Source organism: Kogia breviceps, chromosome 10 (assembly GCF_026419965.1).
Source record: "Kogia breviceps isolate mKogBre1 chromosome 10, mKogBre1 haplotype 1, whole genome shotgun sequence".
NCBI lineage: Eukaryota > Metazoa > Chordata > Mammalia > Artiodactyla > Physeteridae > Kogia > Kogia breviceps.
In genome coordinates, this window is record NC_081319.1 from 104,910,214 (window position 1) to 104,917,830 (window position 7,617).

Consider the following 7,617-nt stretch of genomic DNA (forward strand, 5'->3'; position numbering starts at 1 on the left):
TTAAAGCAGCCATTTATAACCTTCCTCCATGAGGTAAGTGTGAGCACTTCTAAAATGAAAATAAAGATAAACTGTCAGCAGAAAAAGAGAAACTATAAGAAAGAGCCAAATGGAAATTTTAGAACTGAAAAATAGAATGTCTGAAAGAAACAAGGGGCCTCCCTGGTGGCGCAGTGGTTGAGAGTGCGCCTGCCGATGCAGGGGACACGGGTTCGTGCCCCGGTCCGGGAAGATCCCACGTGCCGCGGAGCGGCTGGGCCCGTGAGCCGTGGCCGCTGAGCCTGCGCATCCGGAGCCTGTGCTCCACAACGGGAGAGGCCACAGCGGTGAGAGGCCCGCGTACCGCAAAAAAAAAAAAGAAACAAGGCACTTGGGAAGCTCAAGAGCAGAATGGAGATGACAGAAAAAAGTGCCCTGAACTTGAAGATGGATCCATAGGAATGATCCAATCTGAAGAACAGACAGAAAAAGGATTGAAACATAAACAGTCACAGGGACCTGTGGGACAACACCCATATCGTTGGAGTCCCTAAGAAGAGGAGAAAGACGTGTGACAGTCAAAATACTTGAAGAAATGATGACTAAAAACTCCTCATATTTAGTGAAAGACATAAATTTAGAGATTCAAGAAGTTCAGTGAGTCCCAAACAAGGTAAACTCAAAAAAATAAATAAACCCATGCATATACACATCAAAATTAAACTGCTGGAAACCAAAGATAAAGTCTTGAAAGCAGCCATAGCAAAATGATACATTGTGTAGGGGAATAATAATCAAATACCACAGATGCTAGAGAATACAAAGGATTCCTTGTTAGAATTCATAAAAGTGGTGGAGTGAAATCTTTAAAGTGCTGAAAGAAATACCAACGCAGAATTCTATACGCAGTGAAAATATCCTTCAGGGGTGAAGGTAAAATAAGGGTATTCTCAGGTGAAGGAAAACAAAAGAATTCACTGCGGGTATGTTTGCTCTAAGAGAAATTGCTAAAGGAAGTTTCCACCGGAGGAAGATGTTCCCAGAGGGAAACTTGGAACTTCAGGAATGAAGGAAACACAATAAAAATGATAAATATCTGGTTAAGTGATATTTTTCTCTTTTTAAGTTCTCTAAAATATGTATGAAGGTTGAAAGCAACAATTTAACATTGTGTGGGAAGCTGTCAGTGTATGTAAATACGATACCTGTGACACCGAAAGAGAAAGGGGGGTGGTAAAGAGACCTATGTGGTTTTGCAAGCCTTCTAGGTTTTTCCTGAAACTGTACAAAAAAAATTACCTCTAACCAGACTGTAAAAACTTAGACCTGTGTATTATAATCCCTAGAGCGACCACTAAAACAACACGAAGGGATATAGCCAAAAAACTAACTGATATATTAAAATAGAATACTAAAAAAATACTCAGGGCTTCCCTGGTGGCGCAGTGGTTGAGAGTCCGCCTGCCGATGCAGGGGACACAGGTTCGTGCCCCAGTCCGGGAAGATCCCACATGCCGCGGAGCGGCTGGGCCCGTGAGCCATGGCCGCTGAGCCTGCGCGTCCGGAGCCTGTGCTCCACAGCGGGAGAGGCCACAACAGGGAGAGGCCCGCGTACCGAAAAAAAAAAAAAAAAAAAAAAAAAAAAAAAAAAATACTCAAAGGAAGGCAGAAAGGGGGAGCAGAGGAAGGAAAGCGGAGAAAGCAAACAGAAAATCACAAAACGGTGGGACTAATTCAACCATATGGATAAACACATTACATCACACCATTTCAAAAGCAAAGATGGTGAGATTGGATTTAAACCAAAGAAACCTATATACTGTCTACAAGAAACCTACTTTAAATATGATGATATGCTGGGTTGACCAAAAAGTTTGTTCGGGTTTTTCCGTAAGCTGTTACAGGAAAACACGAACGAACTTTTTGGCCAACCCAATACATACATTAAAAGTTTGGAAACAGATAAACCACATAAATCCCAATGAAAAGAAACCTGTATTGTCTATATTAATATCAAATATTGTCTATATTAATATATATTAATATCGAATATTAATTAATTAATATCTATATTAATATTGTCTATATCAATATCAAATATTGTCTATATTAATATCAAATAAATTACACTTCATATCAAGGAAAATTATTTATCAGAGATAAAAAGGGACAATACATAATGATAGAACAGTCAATTCATCAAGAAGACATACAACCATCAACTTGTATGCGCCTAACAACAGACCATGAAGCCGAAACTGATAGAACTGAATAGAGAAATAGGTAAGTTCACAATTGTACTTGGAAACACCAACATCCCTCTCTCAGAAATCTACAAAACAAGTGGACAGAAAATCAGTCGGTGACATTTAGAGAATAGCCATCGGACCATGACAGAATACCCATTCTTTTCTAAGGTACGTGCAAACTTCACCAGGATAGACCATAGGCTCTCAACGTATGGTTTGCTAAACGAACTTGAGCAAATCTAAAGGAACTGAATTCATACACACTCTCTTCTTGGACTGTAATGGAACTAAACTCCAAGGCACATGTCCTTCACTGGCTCCCAGAGCTGCCTGCGTTGACCATCCGTTGCCTCTGCAAGTAATCTGCTTGGTAATTCACCCTTTACTGGCCGCCTCTGCCCTCCTGTCTTACTTTCCTACCCCACACCCATGTTTCCTGGGATCATTTCCCAAACAAACTCCTTTCCTGGGGTCTGCTTCTAGGAGAACCTAAGCTCTGACTGCTGCATAGACAGTTAATTCTTGTTATTCTTGCAAGTTAGATTCTCCAAAGTCAATGTAGTTAGTGAATACTGAATTAGCGGATACTGTCCCATGGCTCCGAGGAAAAACACAGGGCCAGGTTCCTGTGAGCCTCTGGTCACAACATTTTCATCAACTGGTCAACAAAGAACCTTGTTTGATACGTATTTTTGTTTAAAGACATCTTATTTAATATATATTGCTGATTCATCAGGATCAAACTCATGCCAGCAGCACTGTAGCTCCTGCCTGAATGACGTATTTTCCCCGTAAGGCATGTCACAGCCTTCTTGCTCTTAGGGACACTGGACAGCACTTCAGCACTAGACTTGTGGACCATTTAAACAGCAGAATCACCACCAGCACCACCACTACCAACAACAAAAAACAGAAATGTGGAAAACATTATACTAAATAGACCACAAAAAGGACAATTTATTTACAGTGTAGGCTAGAACAAGAAGGCAGAGGTCTCCTTGATCAGTCTCAGCTGGGAACACACGTGTAGGGAGACTCAAGTCTGTACGTGTCTGCAAATAACAGAGGAAGCCCCGGGGGTACTGATTTTGAGGTTACGAATAAATTTTCACAAGTTAGGTGAATTCTCAAATACAGAATCTGAGAATAGTGAGGATTGACGGTATCTTTTCAATCTTTTTTTAAAGTCTTAAAGTGGTGATTTATGAATAGAACTTTAAATTTTCTTATACAGAAAGGAGAGTCTGGGTCACCTTTGCTGGTCAGCAAGGGTGCCCCCGTCCCACCAAACAGGGATGCTCTCTTTCAAAACCCTGGGACCAATGTATACTATATAACACTGGGCTGAATACAGAGCTTATGATTTTTTTGTGGCTCTTTTCAGCTGATTTTTTGTTGTGGCCATTGTTCTTGTTCTTTTCTATGCACTTGGACAGGTTATAAGTTAAGCTTTGGTGTAAACATGAAAAACTGGGAGGACTCTGGAAAAAAACCTGCCATTTCTTACACAATAATATCTATCAGTTCCAATCATTCTCAGACGGGGATGCCTGAGGGAGATTTCTTTGCCAGTTGAAAAGTAATCCTAGAGCCCAAGGCTGGTTTAATGTTTGCACAAACAACCCCCAAAAAGTGGATAAAACCAGCCTTGGGTGAATGAACACATCACACAGGTGATGAGAGCTAAGAGAACTAAGGCAGGGGTAAAACAGTGAGTCAAATGTTTACTTCTGAAATGTCTTTCTTCTCTAAATCATAACTATTGGGAATAGGAAAGAACACTCAAAAGCATATAAGATTCCAGAAGACTACCATTAATATCTCTGACATGAACATACAAGGCTGTGTAGGAAGATGATACAAAGCCTAACTAGGAAAAAGAAACGAGCATTAATTTGGAAAAGAAAGCATAATAACAGCATAGGTTTAACTGATCTCAAGCAATGTCATTGCAGGAAACAGTTGTGATACAGAACACAGAACATGACTAACGATCTTTAACGACTAATGGAAGACATAACATGTTTTCCCCCCAGAAATTTATAGAGTTAATAATACCATAGTTTCCTTGGTACCACTTTTTCTAGTTTGTTTTACTGCAGGAAGCTAACAATAGTCAAATTCTTTCTCCGGGAGCTACCAATCACTGAAAAAGAAATATTTCAAAGCACAAAAACACTGATGTTAATTCCTTCTGACAACTTAATAAAAAGGTACAATTTACTCACAACATATTATCAAACATGGAAAAATATGGCGGAGAGAAGAACTTTTAACACACATTCACAGAGTATTTTGTGTCACGGAGTGTGTCAGGAGAAGGGCAAAATGAGGTTTACCATAAGGGTAGGAGACTTCCCCCCGGTGTCCCTTGGGTGAGTAATAAGACAAATGACTCACCACACACATAACATCGTGACAGCTACTTTGAGAAAGAGAAGCCTCAGGAGATCACCGGAAATCTCCTGTGAAATCACAGAAGGAGGGGACACACCCAGTGGAGGGTCAGAGGAGACTTCCTAGATAAGATAGAGCCTGGCATGAGAGGACATGCAAATACGGAGAGTCGGAGAAACTGAGCATCCCAAGTTCACCGGAAACGAAAAGGTTCAAGTGTGGGGTTGGTGAGAGATAAACCGGGCAGTAGGCTAGGGCCAAGTCTTGAGGACCTTATAGGTCAGGCTAAGAAGTTTGGATTTGTTCGGAGGCGAAGGGGTCCCACTGTGAGATTTTCAGCCAAGGGGGGGATGATTAGGGGAGAATTATGAGTATCGTGTCAGGTTTACAAGCTAGCGAGATCAGTCAGGAAGCAGGAAGAGAGTGGATTGCAGATGCAGGGCTGAGATCAGCAAAACCGGTCAGTGGCTGTTATAGTAACCCAGTAATCTAAGCAACAGTAACCCAAACATGATAAGCGCCTGAGGTAAGACAGTGGTAGGGGAAAAGGAGGGGAAATGAAAAAATACTTAGGAGGCAGGATCACCAGGACACGGCAACCAACAGAAGTGATGTGTCAGTGAGAGAGAGGGAGCCCGGTGCTTCCGGCTCCCAGTTTGCACCGTTAACTAAACAACGATGTCAGAATGTCCCTCGTGACTGAGCACGACAGGCTTTTCACACATCATTATAACAGCACCTGATGGTTTAAAGATCGGAAATAAAAATAATACTATGACTGCAGGAGTGTCAAACATGGTAGATTCTACTCTGTAATGTTAAAAAGTAAACATTTAGCTCCAACACTGTGCCCCTAAGACTCATTACAGCAGGGTACAGCTCCTCCCGGGCACCTGCGGCCACGAGGGGGTGGCCGGGATTCTCTGCACGCAGAAGAGGATCAACTCCCCTCCTAGGCAGCCCCCTCCCCTGCAATCAACACTCTTAAGATCTAACCAGGTGGGACGCCCCCCTCCCAAAGCCTTCCTAAGCACTGGGGGAACCCGCTCCTATTACAGGATGATTAGAGCTTTAGGTGAGGTCTTGGCTGGCCTTCCGCGTTTCTTAATCTTCTCTAGAAGCATTACACTCCGAGGACATAGCGGGAGTATATGGGGAGCAGATGACTGCACTAAGGCCTGGACGCCCACACACACTGGTTTGCCCTTCAGTGGATCTCCACTGGCCTCGACACAGAGCACACTCTCCTGGGCACGGATACAAGGGTCTTCACGCTCAGCTGGAACACTGAACAAACTCCCTTTGGCGGAGTACTGGCCTCCACCCACAAGGCCATAGCAACCACGTTTAAGCGGCCTGGCCTGCACTCCTGGGAACGGTTTAACAGCCCAAAGGTGGACCCAAGATGAACTCTCTGCCAGGAATGTCTGTCTTCTCCACCATCTCCCCTCACTCAAACACTGGCATCGAATGGGTCTTCAGTAAACGACAGCTAGTAGTAGATGCACCTGATTTGTCCAAAAGGGGAAAAAAAATGGTGCCCCAGAGGTTACGGTCTTACTGCTCTGCAGGACATGAGCCAGTTTTGCACCTAACCCTGCAGTCTACTGCAGCACTCATTTTTACACCGACTCTATAAACCAGTGTTTCAAATCCTTGTTTATCATCCTGCTGCTTCCCTAACTAATGGGTTAGGTCAATCTTTGACACATGCTCCTATATTTTTTAAGTGATACTTTGACAAAAACAGCAAATTTCCCATATACCCCACTTTTCTGTGTAAAATATAGTAGGCATAAGCCCGAGTAGACTGCACTTGTCTTCCGAAAAGTCTCACCATCCAAATATGCTTACCAAGTAAGGGATTTTTTTTTTTTTTTTTTTTCTTTTTGCGGTATGCGGGCCTCTCACTGCTGTGGCCTCTCCCGTTGCGGAGCACAGGCTCCGGACGCGCAGGCCTAGCGGCCATGGCTCACGGGCTTAGTTGCTCCGCGGCACGTGGGATCTTCCCGGACCAGGGCACGAACCCGTGACCCCTGCATCGGCAGGCGGACTCTCAACCACTGCGCCACCAGGGAAGCCCGGATTTTTTTTTTTTTTTTTAATTAATATTTCTATGAGCGGTGTGTCACCTTCCGGAGCCCAGCGAGTCTTCCAGTATCTCAATTTCTTCTCAGGCATTTCCATTACCCCCGAGGGTTACTTAAGTCAGCCTGAGAGAGGGTCTCCAGTCTCTGAGAGGCTCAGCTCAGCCTACCAACCATCACCTTGCAACATCTGAAGAAGGGGTTCAGAGTAAGTCCAAACTGTTCTACACGGCCTTCAGTCTAGACCCCCCACACACACACACCTATGATGAAGCACAAATAATAAAATTACTTGGGACTTTGACCACTTGCAAGTCTCAGGTCCTCGGGGAAGTCGCCTAATTAATCTTCGCGGCCCTCACATTACGCATCAGCAAAACAGGGCGACAGCGTTTCCCCTGCAGTGCTGCTCAGACGATAACACGGAGCCTGGCTCGCTCTAGCTGGTCCGCAGGTGTCAACTCCCTTCATCTAAATATCGGAATTTTTTTCCTCCGGGACCTGGACGAGGCGACAAAGGCCCTCCCAACTCTCAGGGTTTCTTCCCCATAAAAACAGTTTGTTAAATACGTTGGCAGAACTCAAAAACACCCTCAGACGGTGATTGACCTGAAAAGCTGGGTTTAAAACTGTTCGACAGAGAACGTCTGACACCCCCACTCTACCGGGTTTTCGAGTCGCTCACCTTGAGGAGCGAACGTGCCTTTCACACGCGCTCGGCTGCCTCCCCGCCTCCGGCCTCTAAAGCCGAGCCAGCGGGTGTTCCCGCCAGCCCCTCAGGGCCCTCGGGCACAGCCCGCGCCGCGCCCCGCCCCCGGCCCCGCCCCGGCTCCGCCCCGGCTGCTGAGGCGCCCCAACCTATCACCCCCGGCCCCTCCCCCCGCGCGGGCCCCGCCCCGGCCCGC

General features: G+C 44.9%; 1 long non-coding RNA gene across 1 annotated transcript in view; it reads right to left on the reverse strand.

Moving 5' to 3' along the window:
- The window catches only part of LOC136792047 (uncharacterized), a 138,308-nt gene extending 130,815 nt beyond the window's left edge, over nt 1-7,493 (reverse strand). The window contains exon 1 of the long non-coding RNA XR_010835193.1: nt 7,398-7,493. This is a non-coding gene — a long non-coding RNA (uncharacterized lncRNA). The remainder of the gene's footprint in view (nt 1-7,397) is intronic.
- Between the last annotated feature and the right edge of the window lie 124 nt (nt 7,494-7,617).